General features: G+C 41.0%; 1 protein-coding gene across 3 annotated transcripts in view; it reads left to right on the top strand.

Moving 5' to 3' along the window:
- Nucleotides 1-21,621, top strand: part of LOC133489173 (leucine-rich repeat and immunoglobulin-like domain-containing nogo receptor-interacting protein 3) — a 66,484-nt gene that overhangs the window by 21,978 nt on the left and 22,885 nt on the right. The window contains exon 1 of one of the 3 annotated variants that reach the window (XM_061798006.1): nt 14,650-15,070. The exons of the other annotated variants lie outside the window; for them this stretch is intronic. The gene's annotated coding sequence lies outside the window, so the exon portion shown is untranslated. Of the gene's footprint in view, nt 1-14,649; nt 15,071-21,621 lie in introns of those variants that run through there. 3 annotated transcript variants of the gene reach the window in all.

Raw genomic sequence — 21,621 nt, 5'->3', positions numbered from 1 at the left:
TAAAATTTCACCCGAAAGGCCAATATCCCCAATTTTTTGAGAGTAGTGTATTTTTCTTTACATTTCAGGTCTAACTGCCAAACTATTTAGTTCCGGGGGTCCACTGTACTTGGAATGGCATAAATAGAGGTAGATTCTAAGAGGTGGAAATAGCACAGGAGAGTCATGAACTAGCAGAGAATCTGACCCAGTGGGGGGGGGGGGGGGATGTCAGGTCATTAAGCGGTCATTCGCCAATTTGTCCATACATGGTTTTCTCTTGCACAACACCCCAAAGCGTACTGTACGAACTTACGACAAATCATATGGCTACATACACAAACACAAAGACGCAGATGCCAACTTGGATGAATATTCTCCACCTCCTGGGGCATCATTGAAACTTTTCAGCCGTGACCTCACTAAGAGGCAAAGACCAAGCACGATGAGCATTAGCGGGAACAAAAATGAGAGAGGGAGAGAGTCCTTGAATTTTTATTGGCTGTGCCCCGGGGAGAACTTCCATCATTCCCTTGTGTCTTCAATAGCACAGCCCCACTAATTCCGCCCGGAGCTCGTGGACCCCGCTGTTCAAATATTCTCCTAGGGAAGCTCGTCTGCCTTCACTCCCTTTATGCATGCTTTTTTAGGGTAAAGTCATTTGATAAATCAGTGGCAAAGTATTCCTCTTGTCTGCAGCCCTCTCCAATTCTTTCAGAGCAGAGGCTATACCAGAGGATAAATGTCACTGTCTATTATCATTACTGTAATCGGGGCTCCAGCTATGTTGTCCTCTGACAATTTGCATTTCGGGACCCTGGTGGTGAGCACGTCGGCCTCACAGCTCAGAGATTCAGGATTCGAATTTTGACTCCGGTCTTCCTGTGTGGCGTTTGCATGTTCTCACCATGCTTATGTCAATTTTCTATTGGTAGTCTGGCATCCTCCCACATTCCAAAAACATGCATGTTAGGTTCATTTATTACTAGTCTAAATTGTCCATACAGTATTTGTGACTGGTTCTCTATACATGCTCTGTGATTGACTGGTGATCAGTCCTACTAGGACAGACTACAGCTCCCCCATGACCGTGAACAGGGTAAGAGGTATGAAAAAATGGATGGATGGATGTTCAGTTTCTTTCAAGTCTCATTGATGTCGTATGTGTGTACTGACAAACACTTAGGTCCAGAAGTATTTGGACAAAGTCGTCATACGTCAAGTAAAGAGAACTAAGCGATGGTGTGATAAGCATCACTTCAGTTGTCCTCTCACAGTTTTATTTTGACTTGTGGTATTCCCAGAAGCGTTCTTGTATTTAATTTTACTCACTTCATTTGGTAGTTAAGACACATAGGTAACATGACATCCTATGACTCTCTGTTCTTCTTTGTCTCTTATTTCTTTTTCGTCTCATCTATTCTATGTACTCATTTTACATAGCGCCTCCTGGTGTTCAGACTGACACCACATGAGTGAAGAGAGTGTTTGAAAAAGTGTTGTTACTCTAAAAAGTGTTATATTTGAGTGAAACTTATTCCATGTTCATGAAAAGTTGGTTTTTTTTACTATTTGATTTTACTTTTTTTTTTTTCATTACAATTCCAAGACGTAATGGTATTATCAAGTGTCGGTACTCGGTATTGGGAAGTATCCAAATGTAAGTATTTGTACTCGTACTGAAAACGGTGCATCCCTATTTTAAACACCAATACAATTTAAGACTTCATTGTTTGAACTGCATACTCAGCTGTAATATAAAAGGTTTTTAAAAAATGCCATTAACCAATTTGGAACAATAGTCAAGTATTATTATAATTATTACGTAGAGTACCAGAACAGACCTTTCTGTGAAGATTCTTCAGTGGATACGTCAGTGACCTGATCTCAACCCAATAGAGCATCCATTTTACTTAAGACTCAATTTAAGGCGGCAAGACCCACCAAGGTGTTTGCAGTAAAGGCTTGACCTGAAAAAGCATCTACAGGGAGCAATCTCACAATCTAGAATTGATGAGTTCTGGAAAAAAAGGTTAAATTTACAAATAATGGCCTCTTTATACTACCTGCGGTTGCGCAGCCGACAACGCCCACATTGCATCACGTGACTGATGAATTGCCCCGCACAGCACCTCTGCGTAGCTTGCCTCGCAGCCAACAAAAATACTTCATCTCATCATCTCTCGTGATTGGTCCGTATTAGTCACATGCTGTAATGACGTACCAGTGTGCCCATTAGTTCTACATACCATCTACGTCACTGCCTTCTCAATCGATTTTGACGCATAATTAAACGTATCATCTGGTCATCTAGGTCCCTTTGTTCTGTCGTGGTCGCCATTGTTGTTGCTTTGTTCCTTGTTACAGAAAGGAAAGAAAAACGGTTACCAGAAATGGCCCAAAAAAATGCAGAGGAAACTCCACCCTGTGGTGTCCTATCCAATACCAGCCGTAGCGACACCCCCGACTTGGAGGAGAACTGCAGCACACTTTAAAAACAGCGCGCGTGGGTTGCGCTCGAGTATAAAGGCAAACTACGCGAGGGACAGCCGCAGTGACGTCAGTATAAAGAAGCCTTAATTGAATAGACCTGAGGGCACGGTGGACGACTGGTTCGCACAACCGCCTCACAGTTCTGAGGTACCAGGTTCAAATCCACCCTCCCTGTGTGGAGTTGCATGTTCTCCCCGTGCCTGTATGGGTTTTCTCCAGGTACTCCAGTTTCCTCCCACATTCCAGAAACATGCATGGTATGTTGATTGAAGTCTCTAAATTGTCCATAGGTGTGAATATGAGTGTGAATGGTTGTTTGTCTAAATGTGCCCTGCAAATGGCTGGCGACCAGTTAAGGGTGTACCCCACCTCTCACCCGAAGTCAGCTAAATTAGGCGCCAACACTCCCTCGACCCTAGTGAGGATAAGCGAGTCAGAAAATGGATGGATGGATGGAAATACGATTAGGCCCCTGAATAATTTTACATACATAAACTACCTTTCAGAAGTTTGAGTCACTTAGAAATATCCTTTAAAAAAAATAAAAAAGGAAGAGAAAGCGCTGTTTTGTACCCCGGACCCGCCTGTATGGAGTTTGCATGTTCTCCCCGTGCCTGCGTGGGTTTTCTCCGGGCACTCCGGTTTCTTCCCACATCCCAAAAAAACATGCATGAATTGGAGACTCTAAATTGCCCATAGGTGTGAATGGTTGTTTGTTTGTATGTGCCCTGCGATTGGCTGGCAACCAGTTCAGGGTGTACCTCCTGCCTGATGATAGCTGGGATAGGCTCCAGCACGCCCGCGACCCTAGTGAGGAGAAGCGGCTCAGAAAATGGATGGCTGGATGGATGGATGTTTTAATTGACATGGTCTGATACTGTGTACGTGTACCTAATGCTGTGGCCACTGAGTGTGCATACACTGTTGCTTGAAACGCCAGTCCTAGGAAAGTGAAATTGGCCTCTAATGTCACTGCGGATAGCTTGAAGTTGTGGACACGGATTAGCTAGTCACTTCTATCACCGTGTCACTCTACTTTATAGTCGTGATAACATCACCAGGCTTCTGTCAGTCACAAATGCAGCCCTTCCAATACGAGTCCGACCGTCTATTACCCCGAGCTCTCGCCACTCTCTCTTCCACTGGCTCATCCTCCTCTTAATCTCTCCATCGTACCCATTTTATCTTTTTTTTATTTACTTCCTGGGTCCTCCAGTATCTTTTATTTACTCTACTGCTTTCCTGACCTTTCCCAAAACTTCCTCCCTTGAGATCCTTCACTGCCTTCTCCTTCTTGTCAGTGATCTGTTTCTCTTCACCATCCCGCTCTGCTGTGTTTACAAAGCATTCACACTACTCGCTTGTCTAAGTTTGTGTGTGTATGTTTGTGTAGGGTTTGTATGTCCTCCTCTGGGATCTTTGGTGAGAAGTGGATCCTCCAGATGTCCTTTGACCATATTATTACGCAGATACACACCCACGCAGCTGGCAAAATCATATTGCTAGCTAGTGTTGAGGTTTGCTGAGTTGTGTTGACTAGCTTAGCTGGCAATTGTGGAAACTTCGGGACATAACTAAATGCGTGTCCTTAAATTTGTGCTGAACATCTTGAATGCTGACACAAATATTAATTAATATTAATCATGCCTTGTTGTATTTTACAAGCCTTTCAACTTGTTCAAGGCCATTTTTGACATTATCCATAAAGATTTTTAAAAAATGTTTTTTTGCTTGTTATACGGCATTGTTTTTAACGAACACTTGTTCTTGTCATTAGTATAAAATGTCCTTTTTTCAGTCCTTTTCAGTTTGTTTGCACATGCAATGATGAGGTTGTAGAAAACCTGGTGCAATGTCTCAGCAGTGATAACACAGAGCTGAGGCCTTATTTCCTCAGTACAAAAGGATTCATCTCTCCTTGTAACCCTCCATTTCCCCACCCTACGTCATCATCCTTCTATTTTTCTTCTTTTTTCACCCTTACCTCTGGTTGTCTGTCTTTCCTTTCTTGTCATCCTCGCCCTTCATGCCCATATCTCAAGCGGTTAGCGACATCTCCCATTGGTTGCGTGGGTAGAATCAGAGAATCGGGCAGCCAATAAGCAGCCCGGCTAACAGGGTCACGATTATCCGTGAAGGAGTGCAATTACCCTGCGTATGACATCCCTGCCATGTATGCGTATCTCGTGCTCACACCGCTACCTGCACAAATCTCAAATCTCTTCTCATGTAAGGTTTATTCAAGACAGCCTGGTCTTCCATTTATTTTTAAGGAAATATTTTCAACAGCCCTCTTCTTCGATGCAATTGGGTCAAAGCCAAATAAACATGGTCGTCACAAATTCTTGCTTTGTGAATCCGGCACCATGCCGCTCTTCAAAGACCATGAAAGCTCTCACACTGCATCCCTCCCCCTCCCGTCTCTCTCCAGCTCATCTTTTTCCGTACGGTTTACTTGTCACATGACTACTTATACTTTTCTAGCACATACCAGTCAAGCAAATCAAATCACACACATGTCCCTGCTTTCTTTGTATTCTGGCCATTTCATCTGTAGTGTCTTGTGCTGCAATGAATGGAAGATTTATCTGGAAAAATAATCTCAGTTGGAGTCTTGCTGCAAGCTTCTGACAGTGTTATCGAGCAACAGCAGGATTTCTAGGTCCTTCCCATGGCAGCGGAATGAGGGTCAGGCTTAATTTGCATCATTAAATTGTCAAACTGTGGAATAGCGCTGACCTTCGTCCATCATTAGTGACTCGTTTCATCTGTCACACTCTCTCGTTTCCATAAGCTGACAGGCAGATGTTTGCATAATGTTTCATGTTACACAAACACACTCAATTCTATCCCCTGTGGCATATCAAGGGGTTACTGGACATTTTGCTTTCACATATGTAATGAGCAAGAATACTGAATTAATTTATTTTGTTCCGATTCTAGGGGGGAATATGAAAATACACACTCGCACGTTTGCACAAGGTCAAAACGGGGCCGTTGCCTTTCAGGTGAAGCGTCTATTTGGGGGTCAGCGGGATCTTCACAGAGGCACCTTGGCTATCATCACAATCTGTGTCGGAACGTGATTTCACTTCCCAATCATCAGCCTCTGGGTTGGCCGCTCCGTTTTGTTATCAGGATCCTCATTAGCCTTCAGACAGGAAATGGCCTCGATTCATAACCTGACTCAACCTTTGTAATCATAACCAGGATGGCAGAGGTTTTCTCTCTTTTTAATTTTTTTTTTTTGTAGCTGCGAGACACCTCATCTATCATCCTGCTCCATAACTTACATTAAAATGAGGCCAAACGTCTCGTTTTTATTCATTCAATGGATCTGATCAAAGTAAAAATATAGGACATTAACTGAAATTGAAATGTTTAGTGTCTTTAAAACAGAAAAACAGCAAACCCTCGAACCCTTTTATCGTTGGGGAAATGTTCCAGACCCACACACAATAGGTGAAACTCTGCGATATACTGTAGTCGTCCCATGACGTCACGCACCTCTGGACGCGCCCACGGCCGCCACGTGGATTGTTGATGCATGGTTTTGTTCCAGGGCTTATTGAGTGTTTGAATAGATCAATTTGATAGCCAACGTCAGAAAATGGTGAATTACTGTGCGGTGTTTGGCTGCAACAATACACCGTTTACTCGCACCAATTTTTAATCAAGGTGAGAAGACTCAACATTTTTCAAGGAAAAGAAGGAGATTGTGGCTGTCATGAATCAGCAGAGCTGATCTCACTCCGGCCAGATACCCAATCCATAAATCTGTGTTTGTTCTTAACAAATTGGTTAAATGCTTAGCAACATTAGATAATGCATGTTACATACTAGTTATTACATATCTCCATTTACATTTTGGTTCAATATTTTTAAGTAACAGATTTATAAAACATATGTATTGCGTAATAGGTTTGATATCGGTCGATTGTTGCCATGGTATTATATTAGATGTACATCACATCAGAAATATAAGATTCTTTGTTTGGCGGAATGGCAGCTGTCTCCCACCACGCTAACCGCTATTGAGCCTAGAGTCTACTTTTAGGCAAAGTCAATGTTATTTTAGCTAAAGTAAGCCAAGCTTTCAACTATTTCAGGTCATTAATTGAAACAGCCTCAGTTTGATTTCTGCTTAACTTCACTCACAGGTGGTGAGAGATGTTTGAATTGTGTAGGAAACATAGTATTTAATAATGGCCACTTTGTTGTGTCTTTACCACTGCATCCAAAGTTTCTCTATACTCTGTCAACTTTTAATAACATACCGTATTTTCCCGACCATAAGGCGCACCGTAATAAAAGTCTCGGTTACGGGGTCTATTTCTGTATTTAACACATACATAAGGTAAAACATACGCTAGCTTAAAACATACGGTAACATGCATGCACGCTAAAACAATGTTTTTAAAAAGGCAGCGGGAGCAAAACTGAGTTCGGTTGTACTTTATTGAAGTATTTAACAATGTACTCACGTCATTTTTTTATCAATCCTCATCCACAAATCCATCAAAGTTTTCATCTTCTGTATCCGAAATTAAGAGCTGGGCAATTTCTCCATCAAACACGGCAGGTTCCCTCTCGTCATTGTCGGAGTCAGTTTCGTTGCCGTGCGGCTCCTCAGAGATGATGCCGGCTTTTACGAAAGCTCGAACAACAGTGCAAGCAGACACGTTAGCCCGAGCATCCACAATCCATTCACAAATTGTGGCGTAACTCGCCCGGCACTGCCTCCTAGTCTTAGTAATCGTCCATGGCTCCCACGCCGCTCGCAACTTCACTTTGAACGACCTGTTTAGATGGATGTCCAGCGGTTCGTCAAGCCTCCCGGAATGACGGCAAGCTCCGAGTTATTGCACTCAGTCGAATGGTGACTGTAGAGACGCTTCTCCCGGCTGTTCTTTGCTCATCAATCCATTTCTCGAGTTGGTCTTCCAACTCGGGCCACCTCGTCTTGTTTACGCATTTAGTTTTTCTTTTTTTTCTGCGGAAACTCAGCTTTGTCTTCTTGACATGGCAAAGCTCATTTTCCTGCTTCCTCCACTTGCGAACCATGGATTCGTTGATCTTGAATTCTCTCGCGGCTGCTCAATTCCCATGTTCCTCCGCGTAACTAATAGCTTGCAGTTTAAATTGTGCTTCGTAAGCGTGTCTCTTCGTAGGTGACATTTTTGGGGGTCCTTAGCCAAACCGATGCACATACCGGAACTATATAACTACTGGGGCCGTGTCTTTAGCGTCCTCTGCCACGCGCACCCTTCCCCCTTTACGTCCGCATGCTGTCCTCAGTCACGTCCACCTTCCTCTATATAAGCAGCGTGTCGGCAGGAAATGCTCCCAGTCAGTCAAGCGGAGCGCTCATTAAAGTCACACAACATTTACAGATTTTGGAACTCGGTGCACACATAAGGCGCGCTGCATTGCAAGGCGCCCCGTCCATTTTGGAGAATATTTAAGACTTTTAAGTGCGCCTTATGGTTGTGAAAACACGGTAGCTAATATTAACTGATCACGATTATCCAGAAAAAATGAACGACGAACACAAGTCGGTCTACTGGTCTTTCAAGGCTAGCATATTCTCCCGATCTCAACCTCCAACATGGCGGACAATTACCGATCAAGTGATCAAAAACTATCTATAGAGACCATATAAAAAAATCTATACAGTATATACAATGGACCTCCATATACCCGTGGTTCAGCATCTGCGGATTCACCCATATGAAGATTTTTATTTTTCAAATGTTTGAATTTCTTTTCTTTTTAATTAAATTGTTTTACTTTTTTTTTTTTTAAGCCAGAAAACTTATTGGTGGTATATCTCCGCTTATTCATGAATTCTGCCCGTTTAAATTTTTTTTTCCAATGCAATATGATGGGCATCAATTATCTGCTGATTTTTGCTCTTCACGGTCAGGTCCGGTCCCTATCCCCCGGGAATAGCAGGGTTCAACAGTGTATATAGTTTTAACCCTCCCAAACGCTTTCAACACATTTAAACTTGAATACATTTTTAAACACATTGTAAATGTATTTGAACACACTAATTGCAGACATACATTAATATGAATAGAAAATACTGGAGGTAATGTAGTGTCTGTGTGTGCCTTTAAGAGGCAGGGCCTGGTAGGGTGGTGTGAAATCGACTAGTTTGCTAATGAATGTTTGGGCGTGAGCTGTGGCCAACAGCAGCTCTTGCTGTTCTCTTAGTGTTCAATAAATGGCTTCAAAGTGTAGCAGTGACTGGAGCTCTCCTTTCCCACATGCGTGGACATTACATTCAGAAAGTATACTATAAAAACCCATAAAAAATTATTGCTTAAAAAAAAACTACAAAATAGCAGGGGCGTGACTGATTAATTGCGATATACGGGGGGAACACTGTAGCAGAATTCCATGGGTTTTTGCTACCGAGCTCCCCCTATAGTTGTTTAATGGAACCTGTCATTATTTTTCTCTCATAGCGACCAAGATTTTCAGACACGAGCTACATAATTAACGCGCCATCTCAAGCCACACCAGTAATAAGGCGAATGATATCCCAAGGGTGAGACTAATTCAATCCATGTCATATTGTATGTCACTCAAAATGATTGCTGTCTGCTTGAGTTAACATTTTTTAAATCCCTTCTCTGATGGGTCACTTCTGATTAAATATTGGACTTATAAATAAAGTTTATCTGCCTTTGTTTAATAACTCTTTACAACCGGCAATAGTTCGATAATGATTTTAATGTGTCCTAGTGTCACCCCAAGATAAACAATTAGCACGCTAAATCGTTTTCCACAATATATCCATCCTGCGATCAATTTTTGTGCGAGTGCGGTCACAATTTGGCTTCAGTTGTGCATGTAGCAGATTTAATGACTTTTAAGAATTGTGTCTACCCGTTAGCATGAAGTCCAGCTGGAACAGGTTCTTCATCATTTCTTAAAACAGTATGGCGCACACACCAACTGCATCACACAGATCAGAACTAACCCACATCAGTGTGAGCAACATTGTATTGACAAAGCTGCTAAATCAGGTTAAAATCTATTTTTATTGTACTCATTATAAAATTTTCATCTAATTGCAATTAACTTCCTAAACAGCTAACCTACAATTCCATTGCAATATGCTACCAATTTTTTTGTCTGAGTTTGTTGTCACATTTCTGTCGGGCCAATTATATATTAGTCGCGCACTCACTGTCTCGCCACGCTGCACAATTCGCACATCTGTTGTTGACCAATACTGGCCACTCATGCCAGAGTAGCATCTGCCCCATTTGCACACTGACTGAGGAGTATCTGCAACATTTGCACAATCAACATTGTCCCAGATTATCGCACTACTAGTCACTTTAAACTGCATACATTCCTTGAAGTCTCTGCGCCCTTTGCACAATGGTCATTGCACCGGACTATTGCTATATTAGTCATTCAAACTGCTCTAAGTGCTTGAGGACTCTGCATCTTTTTGCACAATTGTCCAAAAAATAAATTAAAAAAAAATTTGGACCGGCATTACCAGATAACTAGCAACCCTTTATTGCTCAGTGATTGTTTTTCTCAATGTCTTAATGTCTCATGTGTTCTGTCAATTTACTGTCTGTTGTCGTACTAGAGCAGCTCCAACTACCGGAGACAAATTCCTTGTGTGTTTTTTGGACATACTTGGCAAATAAAGATGATTCTGATTCTGAGTCTGATAATTGTGGTTTTCTGTGATTGACTTTTGACTCCTCCAGGCTTGGCAGTCCATTTACAAAGCTCATGTGAGGTGTGTGTGACATAGGTAAATATATGCACGACATTAAAACTGTTCTAAATTTAGTGATAATGTGTGGGTGACTTTTGTAAACTAATCTCCTTCCCTATTTAGCTCACGGTATGCCACTAATGTCTGCCGACTAAGCCAAAGAGACCGCTGCCCCGGAGATTTATGAACGGTATGAGACATGAACCTTCAGGTCACATGACTTCATTAGGATGGGAAAGTGTGATGTCACTTGGTAGAGATAGTGTGTGTGTGGATTATAGCTGAGAATTGCAGTCTGAGACGGTCGATGGAAAACCGAAAGGCCTAACAACTGAGCAGAGAACATATGGTTACATTCATGGCTTCCTATCTACAACCACAATTCCAATGAAGTTTGGATGTTGTGTTAAACATAAATAAAAACAGAATACAATGATTTGCAAATCATGTTCTACCTATATTTAATTGAATACACTACAAAGACAGGATATTTAATGTTCAAACTGATCAATTTTATCGTTTTTAGCAAATAATCATTAACTTAGAATTTTATGGCTGCAACACGTTCCAAAAAAGCTGGGACGGGGTCATGTTTACCACTGTATTACATCACCGTTTCTTTTAACAACATTCAATAAATGTTTGGGAACTGAGGACACTAATTGTTGAAGCTTTGTAGGTGGAATTCTTTCCCATTCTTACTTGATGTACAGCTTTAGCTGTTCATCAGTCCGGGGTCTCCATTGTCGTATTTTACGCTTCATAATGTGCCACACATTTTCAATGGGAGACAGGTCTGGACTGCAGGCAGGGCAGTCTAGTACCTGCACTCTTTTACTACGAAGCCACGCTGTTGTAACGCGTGCAGAATGTGGTTTGGCATTGTCTTGTTGAAATAAGCAGGGGCGTCCATGAAAAAGACATTGCTTGGATGGCAGCATATGTTTCTCCAAAACCTGTATGTACCTTTCAGCATTAATGGTGCCTTCACAGATGTGTAAGTTACCCATGCCATTGGCACTAACACAGCCCCAGACCATCACAGAGGGTGGCTTTTGAACTTTGTGTCCATAACAGTCCGGATGGTTCTTTTCCTCTTTGGCCCGGAGGACACGACGTCCACAATTTCCAAAAACAATTAGAAATGTGGACTCGTCGGACCACAGAACACTTTTTCACTTTGCATCAGTCCATCTTAGATGAGTTCGGGCCCAGAGAAGCCGGCGGCGTTTCCGGGTGTTGTTGATAAATGGCTTTTGCTTTGCATAGTCGAGTTAAATTGCACTTACGGATGTAGCGCTGAAATGTATTTACTGACATTGGTTTTCTGAAGTGTTCCTGAGCCCATGTGCTGATATCCTTTACAGATTGATGTCGGTTTTTGATGCAGTGAGGGATCGAAGGTCACGGGCATTCAATGTTGGTTTACGGCCCTGCCGCTTACATGCAGTGATTTCTCCAGATTCTCTGAACCTTTTGATGATATTATGGACCGTAGATGATGAAATCCCTAAATTCCTTGCAATTGTACATTGAGGAACATTGTCCTTAAACTGTTTGACTATTTTCTCACGCACTTGTTCACAAAAAGATGAACCTCATCCCATCTTTGCTTGTGAATGACTGAGCAATTCGGGGAAGCTCCATTTATACCCAATCATGGCACCCACCTGTTCCCAATTAGCCTGTTCACCTGTGGGATGTTCCAAACAGGTGTTTGATGAGCATTCCTCAAATTTCTCAGTCTTTTTTGCCACCTGTCCCAGCTTTTTTGGAACGTGTTGCAGCCATAAAATTCTAAGCTAATGATTATTTGCTAAAAAACATGACGTTTATCAGTTTGAACATCAAATATCTTGTCTTTGTAGTGTATTCAAATAAATATAGGTTGAACATGATTTGCAAATCATTGTATTCTGTTTTTATTTATGTTTAACACAACGTCCCAACTTCATTGGAATTGGGGGTTGTAATATGCTACATTCACTGGCTGTCGACGTACAGTATGTCTGTGTTTTTTTTTATGATGTGCAGTCAAAGAAATGACACTCTATGCGAGACCCCACCCCATACAAATATCTTAAACTATAAGCAAACAGCAACAGCAAAGAATAATTACAATTATGGAAACAGAGAATGAAAACACAAGCTTCAAGGCCTTCACTGCCAGCCGTTTTCAAAGCAAAGTTCCCCATATTGCCAGCCGTTTTAGAGCATTTTGGCTGTTCTCTACAGACCCACAAAATATTGTTCCATTACAATAAAAGCACTGAACCCACCAAAAGAAACTGTAGACTCTCTTCTTTCACCAGAAACAGTTTGTTTCTAGCTTTTTCCGTTCCTTAGTAATTAGCAGTAAATTATGGGTTGGTTTCGCCAAAATGTTTCTGCCCAAAAAGTGGAAAAAAACATATTTCTGTGAACATAAACATGTCAAGCAGAACAGAGACTTTGATGCCAATATGTTTTGCTTCAGGGAAATCTCAAACTATACAAAAAAAATAAAATCAAGACTGATAAAGTTCTTTTGATGGCAAAATAATTAATTTACAAATATATGTGCCCCAATTCCAAAAAATCTGGATTTTTCATGTGAGTGAGAGTTTTTTTTAATCAAGGTCCAGCAACATCAGCTACTCTAAAGTTTTGATAAGTTTTAATTTTTTAAATTACTTCTCAATAATGCCGGTATATTTTCACCGTTTTTGGTCATGCAGTCTGTACATATTGTTTTTTCTATCCAGCTATAAGGTTCAGATGATTTGTTCACTTTGTCCCTACGTTGCATAGAGACTTGCACTTATACCGCTGTTTTCACACCTCATTTGTCGAATCAAAGGTCCATTGTTGTCTTCTCATATAGAGCAGAGCAGCTTGTCAGCGCACATGTTCCCATGTCTGTCAGGTGATTGTGTGTTTGGGGATAATTAGAGCTGGATTGTCAGTCCAAAGCAACAGATGGGAAGTTATATTCAATTTGGCTGCTCTACTTTTGAAGAGAACAAATAACACTTTAAATAATGCACTCGGTCCTGCGGCGTTTTGTTTTCTCTTTTAATAAAGCCATTCATTCCTGCTTCGTAGGACTGACTGACTCTTGTCAGATGTCAAGACATCAGAATGTGTAGACCTACATTTTTGATGCATGTCGCTGAAATGATTCATTTCAAACATTTGTTTTTTTTCACATTATAATATCTTTTTGGTTTTTTTTACTATCAGCGTTTATTACAAGTAACATAATGATGACATGCAAAGAAAGGATGATGTTTCTAGTTTTGACAAGTAGGCGGTTCTATTCCAAAGGGAACATGCACAAACAAACACATACAAACATTCGCCTCCACACACACACATGCACGCACACACGCGCCCGCACAGACACACACGCTAGCCAGTAATCAAACCAGCAAAGCCAGTGCTGAGTGGGAGCACAATAAAGCAACACTAAGACACCCAAGATGTTTTTTCTCTGCAGCGCTTTTGTTACAACACACCGAAAAGAGGTATACTGTGTTGTAAAGCAATCAACTGCACATATATAATTGAAGGTAATGACAAAGTAACGAACGACAGCATTGGTGTTGCAGTGTCATAATCCTTTAAGCAACAGATATTTGAACACAAATGGTGGAGCAACACATATAACAGTACTCAAAGGCACATATTTTTAACCTCTGTGAAGAACGACTAATTTGACTGGCATATTGATGAGCTGAGAGGAGTTGAGCCATATCAATAAATAGTGTATCTTTCTGCCTGTCAGTCTTATACTGCCCCAGGTGGCTAAGGTGGGCACACCAGAAAGAGCAGCCATTCAAATAATGCAGTCTGACAAAAACTGTTGAATTTATTTTAAGTTTATTTCTCATTACTGTATTTTCTTATAAAGTAAAATGACATGGAGTGCAGTTTTTTCCTCATTAAAATGTACTTTACAAAGATTTTTGTTGTTTTGGGGGGAGTACAGCTGAAACGCATTTCCATTCATTCAATGGGAAAAGATTATTTGAGATACTGTTCTGAGTTACAAGTATGGTCACGGAACAAGTTAAACTCATCTCAAAGCATCACTGTATTACTACTGCTGCGTCGTGAAACTCTTGCGCGTGTGTATCCCTATATCTGTATTATACTGCCCCCAGGTGGTCAATGCACACACACCAGAATGAGCAACACAATGTCCATTGAATTGAACCAAGAAATGTGGCAAAAATTGTTCAATTATTTGTATCTAATTAATTATGTCATTGCTGTGTTTTTATAAAGTACAATATTATAGAGTGTTTGGGGGGGGGGGGGGGGGCAGAGCTGGAACGGAGTAAGGCATTAAGGCATTTTCCATTCATTTTTATCGGAAAAGATTATTTCAGACACGGGTATTTAATGTGTTATGAGTTAGTGTGATCACGAAACGAATTAAACTTGTATCGCAAGGCACCACTGTTTTTCTTGTCTATTTGGGGTGGTATTCTCCTCCCTTAATAAACACATGTCAGATTTGTTTAGTCTTGTGGGGTTTAATCGGCGCCTGGGCTAGATCTGTTTCTTGTGCTCTTCTGTTCCTCTGTGACTGTTAGCCACACGTCTTGCAAATGGGCCTAATGCGTGTGAAACAAGTGAAGCTGTGCATCTTGTTCCTGATTAGCTGTGGATGCATTTCACCTCAGATAAGCAACGGATTTGAGGGCTCACCAGGTTGTGGGGGTAGTGATGGAGGTGGGCGGTGCAGTAAGATTTCGTCTGAGTCACAAGCTGCCTTGTTCATGAGATGTCGACCTCTGTGTGTGCACGCAGCCATCAAGCAGAGGGCTGATGGATCCCCAGAGGACGGAGCCGTGCATTGTGAGTCTCACACATTGTGCGCAAACGGACCAAAGACACAACTGAAATATATAGGATGTTATGATGCACCCTCACATCAAAAACATGATTTGGCGTATTGGCATGCATGTTGTTTACAGCAGTGATTCCCAACCACTGTGCTGTGGCAAATTTTGTGAGTGGGAAATGATCGATTTTCACTTAATTGGGCCGAATATTATTTACAAATAATTAGGACTCAGACTTGCTCTCTAAATTCCCATTCGCATGGACAGTAACGAATGACTAGCGACTCACAGTCGAATCGTTTCTCCTCTTACTATTCCGAAATAAAGATGTTATTGTCCAAAAAAATGACAAATCCATCCATCCATTTTCTGTACCGCTTATCCTCACTAGGGTCGCTGGCGTGCTTCTTCGGGCGAGAGGCGGGGTACACCCTGAACTGGTTGCCAGCCAGGGCACATCTCACAACCATTCACACTCACATTCACACCTACGGGCAATTTAGAGTCTTCAATCAAGCTACCACGCATGTTTTTGTGATGTTGGAGGAAACCGGAATACCCGGAGAAAACCCACACATTCCTGGGGAGAACATGCAAACGCCACACAGGCGAGGCCGGGATTTGAACCCCGGTCCTCAGAACTGTGAGGCAAATCCAATTTGAATATTTAAACACTATCTATAGCCCCAAGGTTACATAATGGTCTCAGTTTTGGTTTTATTTCGTTTTTTTCAGCGTTGCAGATGTCACAACACCAGAAAGACTGACGCCTTTTGGCTGGTGCATTTTGGCAACTGCTTTTTCTGGAGGGAAAAACACTTCTTTCTAGTTTAAAATGAATTACTTTAACCAGGATCCTATCGTGGCCATGGTTTGTTCTGCGCCGGTCTCGGTGACATAAAATGGTAAATCCACGCTGGCTGGCCGGGAACATCTGCTTTTAATAGCCAGCTAGTTAGCTGCTAGTTAGCTGGATAGCTCTTGTCAATCATCTGCCATGATCTGTTGAATGAATCTTGCACAAATTTATCCAGTTCATCTGCCGTGGTCGCAGTCTGTGCAGCTCCTCGGGCACGGCCATCGGACGCCTCGCTCTGCGGAGAATATAGCTTCAGTGGAGACAGCTACGTGCATCCGTGTGATCAACTGCAGGGCTACAGTAGTTAACTGTACAACTGCGTATGTGCAGGCCTTAAACAAAGGAAGTAAATGCGGCGTTGGCAACATTGCAGCTCGTCAGAATAAAGTAAGTAGTATGTGATTTGTTTTGAGTCAAGATTCTTTTTTTTTTTTAGGCGGACTCGCGAGTCAATTCGAATCACCACTGATTCGTTCATAGCTCTACAAATAATCTATCTTTGTTCATCTGTCTATGCCAGTGATGTATGGGGACAGGCAAAACAATTACATGCTCTTCCACTAGATGGCAGAAGGTACGACTAACCTGTGTATCCAACTATTGCCATTCATACAGCACAAAAGAATAATTGCTTTCTGTTCTAAACTAAACAGGCCCAGATTTCACACTAAGTCAATTTGTGAATAAATTGAGAGCAAAAGTTTGAGTTACGAGCACTAAATAGTGGTAGCTAACTTCACAACAAGCAGCAGATGAATAATTCTTCAAAAAAGAGGCCAAGTTCAAGCTGTTTATTGCCACTGGTGCAGCTACACATGTAGAGAAACAATACAACAATAATCACAGGCATATATTTTTTATCCTCTCTGAAAACAATTAATTTTACCGCAACTTACTGAGTCACCTGGTTATTAAACGCTTCTTAATGTATTCTGGACACTGTATCTCTTTATTATACTGCCCCCTGGCGGTTAAGGCGCGCACACTAGAAAGAGCACAACGTCATTGAATCATGAAATCATGATGCGCAACCTGTTTAGTTCATTATATTCTATTCAATTATGTTATTACTGTGTTTTTTATACACTATCATAATGTAGAGTGCTTTTTAAAAAGAAAAAGCAAACGTTACAATGGTATATCCATTAATTTCAATGGGAAACATGATTTGAGAAAGTGTTTTGAATTTCAAGGGTGATCACAGAAAGAATTAAACTCATAGGTTAAATTAAAACTCATAAGTATGTGTGTGCTGTGAGGTTGTTGAAGTGTAAAATATGGGACTTGACTCGATAAAGGTTAAGTATTGCAACTGTGAGAAGAGTTTTTATGATTGTCTTGGATGGATGGATGGATTTGAAAAAAATTATCAATCAAACTGATTCAAGTATAGACTTAATTTGAGATTTACCAAAGCTTGGCATTTCCAATTTTTAAATTGAAGCCATTTTATGCAATGACTAATTGCTCAATGGCACAGTAAATGCCATATTTTTATGAGGCTCTTAAAGCAGGAAATCGACACTTCAATCCCATCTTGGCAGTTTTATTTTAAATCCATTGTGGTGGCATATAAACATAAAATCCTAAAGCTCTGTCATTGCCCAAATACTTCTGGGCCCAAAGTGTATTTTTGTTGTATTTGTATTCATGACACTCGTAGGCCCTCTTCTAACTAGCAGCTGTTGTTGTTACAAAATAGCCACATGTGGGCTGTATAACTTCAGGTAGCACTTTTTATTGATTGTCTTACTGGTGGGGAACTTCAACAGCCTCAGTGGCCGTAAAAAGATGTTATGAGAGACTACGGCCATGCATGACTGCCGTTTGCCGATGCGACACCATGCGCTGAAGCTGAGGCTTGATGGTAAAATCTTTACCATTTTGATCGTAAAGTGGATGGTTGCACAAATATGTTTTTTAGCATCAGAATTCACACAATCGCAACATACTGTATCTTCCCAAAAGGTTAATTGAAAGCTTAACGTGCTGATGCATTTGCAGAAAGCATTTTGTTAGAGAGATAACAATTTAAAAAGAAATAAGGTTTACATATGAGCGGGAGTTTTTTTTTTAAGAGTGAGTTTTTTGTGTGGGAGGATTTTTAATTTGGGTGAGAGGTTTTTTACTAAGGAGTGAGAAGTTTTTTGTGTAAGTGAGAGGTGTTTTGATGAGTGAATTTTTGTGTGAGACTTTTTTTCGTGTATGTGAGTTATTTGTGCATGTAAGAGGTTTTTGGTGAGTGAGAGCTTTTTGGGTGTAAGTGAGAGAGGTTTTTATAAGTGTGTTTTTGGGTGTAAGTGAGACTTTTTGTGCCTGTGAGAGGTTTTTGTGCATGTGAGTGGTTTTTGGTGAGTGAGAGGTTTATGATGGGAGTGAGGTTTTTCAGTATATTTGAGAGTTGTTCTGATGAATGTGAGATTTTTTAGTAGTGACAGTGAGGTGTTTGGGTGAATTTGTGAGCTTTTTTGAGTAAGTATGTGATATTTTTGAATTTTTTTTTTGTCAGTGTCAGGTTTTTGTTGTGTGTGAGAGTTTTTGTGAGAAGTGTGAGAGGTTTATTGGTGTGAGTGAGGGTTTTTTAGTATATGTGAGAGGTTTTATGTTGACTGAGAGTTTTTGGGGTGAGCAAGAGTTTTTTCGGGAGTATGAGAGGTAAATATTATTTTTGGCCCATATGGCACCTTATAATAAATAATCTTTTATGTTGTTTGCCAATTTGAATCTTTGATTTGCGACTCTAAATGGACAAATACATAATAACTTTATATGACATCAAAATTCTTCCAGTCGGACTACAAGCATGCCAAATAAAACTAGAGCTGCGAGCAGCTATTAAGGGCCTTCGCACCCCTGGCCACCTTGGGTTAATGGCACATTGGGGGGTACTGGCACGTTAGGGTACTGGCACATTGCAGATCCACTGAATAGCAATGCGCACCACACTTTTTAGATTTATATTTGCGTTGGTTTCTTGGAGTACAGCACAGCGAACAGCATGTCACCACAGCAACAGCGTTGCATGGAATGAAAAGATTTTGAAAAATGTATGTTGTGGACATCTCACAATAGCACAATACAATACAGTGGAACCACCAACAGTGCCATCCTGACTTTTTTTTTTTTTAATTCAGCCGATTATTTTTCCTTGACTTGCGAGCCCAAATACAAGCGCTGTTTGGTGGCAGCAAACTCAACTAATTTCACAACAAACTGCAGTTTGGCAGATAGTGAACAATTCTTCAAAAAGAAGCTTAGTAAAGTCCATTTAGCTAAATACTGACAAACAATGCAAAATGCCATATATGGGCTTAAGAATAGCATCACAATGACAGTGTTATAACCCTTTAAACAAAGGATATATGAACACAAACAGTGTAGCAACAGTAACAGTACTCACGGGCATATATTCTTTATCATTTGCAAAGAACGACTAATATTACTGCGGCTCTCTGAGAAGCTGTTAACCGTCCCCATTATCAGTATGTTTCTACTATACTGCCCCCAGATGGCCAAGGCATGCACACCAGAAGGAGCAGCACAATGTCCATTTAACTGAAGCAAAAAATGTGTCAAAAACTGCTTAATTCTTCACAATCTATTTAATTGTCATTGCTGTATGTTTTTATAAAGTGCATTATTAAAGAGTGCTATTTTTACTATTAAAAACATTACAAAAAGTTTTTACAAAAATCTTTAGGGAGAGGCTGGAACAAATTAATGGCGTTTACATTAATTTTAATGGGGAAAGATGGTTTACAGTAGATACAAGTGTTTTGAGTTACAAGCATGGTCATGGATGATGAGACCTAATATTGGACTTACATCACATGAATAATGTAACGTAAAAAGCCAATTCCAATGAATCTGGGACATTGTCCATCCATCCATCCACCCATTTTCTGAGGCCCTTATCCTTACAAGGGAGTGCTGGAGCCTATCCCAGCTATCTTCAGGCAGGAGGCGGGGTACACCCTGAACTGGTTGCCAGCCAATCGCAGTGCACACATAAACAAACAACCATTCGCACACACATTCACACCTACGGGAAATTTAGAATCTTCAATTAACCTACCATGCATGTTTTGGGGATGTGGGAGGAAACCGGAGTGCCCGGAGAAAACCCACACAGGCACGGGGAGAACATGCAAACTCCACACAGGCGGGGCCAGGATTTGAACCCCGGTCCTCAGAACTGTGAGGCAGACGCTGTAACCAGTCGCCCACCGTGCCACCCTGGGACATTGTGTAAAATGTAAACAAAACAGAATACAATCATTTGCAAATCATATGCAAAACCAACCTATACTCAGTTGAATACGTGACAAAGACTAGCTATTCAATGTTCAAACTGTTGAACGTTTTTTTTTTTTTGTTTGTTTGTTTATTTTTCAAATATTCTCTAATTTTTAATTTGATGCCTGCAAAGTTCCAAAAAAAGATGGGACAAGAGCAACAAAAGACTGTGAAAGTTGAGGAATGCTTAAAAAACACCTGAGCATTCCACAGGTGAACAGGTTACTTGGAAACAGCGGAAGGTCATGATTGGGTATAAAAGGAGCCTCCCCGAAAGGTTCAGTTGTTTACAAGCCAGGATACGGCGATGTTCACCACTTTGTGAATAACTGTGTAAGCAAATAGTCCAGCAGTTTAAGAACAACATTTCTCAATGTACAATTGTAAGGAATTTCAGGATTTCATCATCTACGGTCCATAATGTCATCAAAAGAGTCACAGAATCTGGAGAAATCTCTGCACGTAAGGTGCAAGGCTGAAAACCAACATTGAGTACCTCTGACCTTTGATCCTTAAAGCTGCACTGCATTAAAACTGACATTACTGTGTAAAGGATATTGCCACGTGGGCTTAGGAACACGTCAGAAAACCCTTGTTAGTTAACACAGTTCGTCCGTAAAACTCTACCATGCAAAATGAAAGCCATATATTAACAACACCCAGAAACGGCTTCTCTGGGCCCGAGCTCATCTGAGATGGACTGACGCAAAGTGGAAAAGTGTGCTGTGGCCTGACGAGTCCACATTTCAAATTGTTTTGGGAAATCATGGACGTCGTGTCCTCCGAGCCAAAGAGGAAAAGGACTATCTGGATTTTTACCAGCGCAAAGTTCAAGAGCCAGCATCTGTGATGGTATGAGGGTGTGTACGTGCCCATGGCATGCGTAACTTACACATCCATGATGGCACGATTAATGCTAAAAGTTGCATACATTTTTTGGAGCAACATATGCTACCATCCAAGCAGCGTGTTTTTTAGGGACATCCTTGCTTTTTTCAGCAAGACAATACCAAGCAATATTCTGCATGTGTTACAACAGCGTAGCTTCTTAGTAAAGGAATCCGAGTACCAGACTGGCCTGCCAGCTGTCCAGACCTACTGTATCTCCAGTTGAAAATGTGTGGTGTATTGTGAAGCGCAAAATATGACAACGGAGACCCCAGACTGTGGAGCAACTGATGTTGTACATCAAGCCAGAATAAGAAAGAATTCCACCTACAAAGCTGCAGCAATTGGTGTCCTCAGTTCAGAAACGCTTATTGAGTGTTGTGAAAAAGAAAGGTGATGTAACACAGTGGTAAACATGCCCCAGGCCCAGCTTTTTTTTAACGTTTTGCAGGCATCAAATTACAAATGAGTGAATATCTGGGGAAAAAAAAAAAGTTTATCAGTCTTGTCTTTTTTGTGTA

Source organism: Phyllopteryx taeniolatus, chromosome 14, assembly GCF_024500385.1.
Source record: "Phyllopteryx taeniolatus isolate TA_2022b chromosome 14, UOR_Ptae_1.2, whole genome shotgun sequence".
Classification (NCBI taxonomy): domain Eukaryota; kingdom Metazoa; phylum Chordata; class Actinopteri; order Syngnathiformes; family Syngnathidae; genus Phyllopteryx; species Phyllopteryx taeniolatus.
The sequence above is the reverse complement of the archived record's forward strand: the minus strand, read 5'-3'. Positions and strand labels throughout refer to the sequence as shown.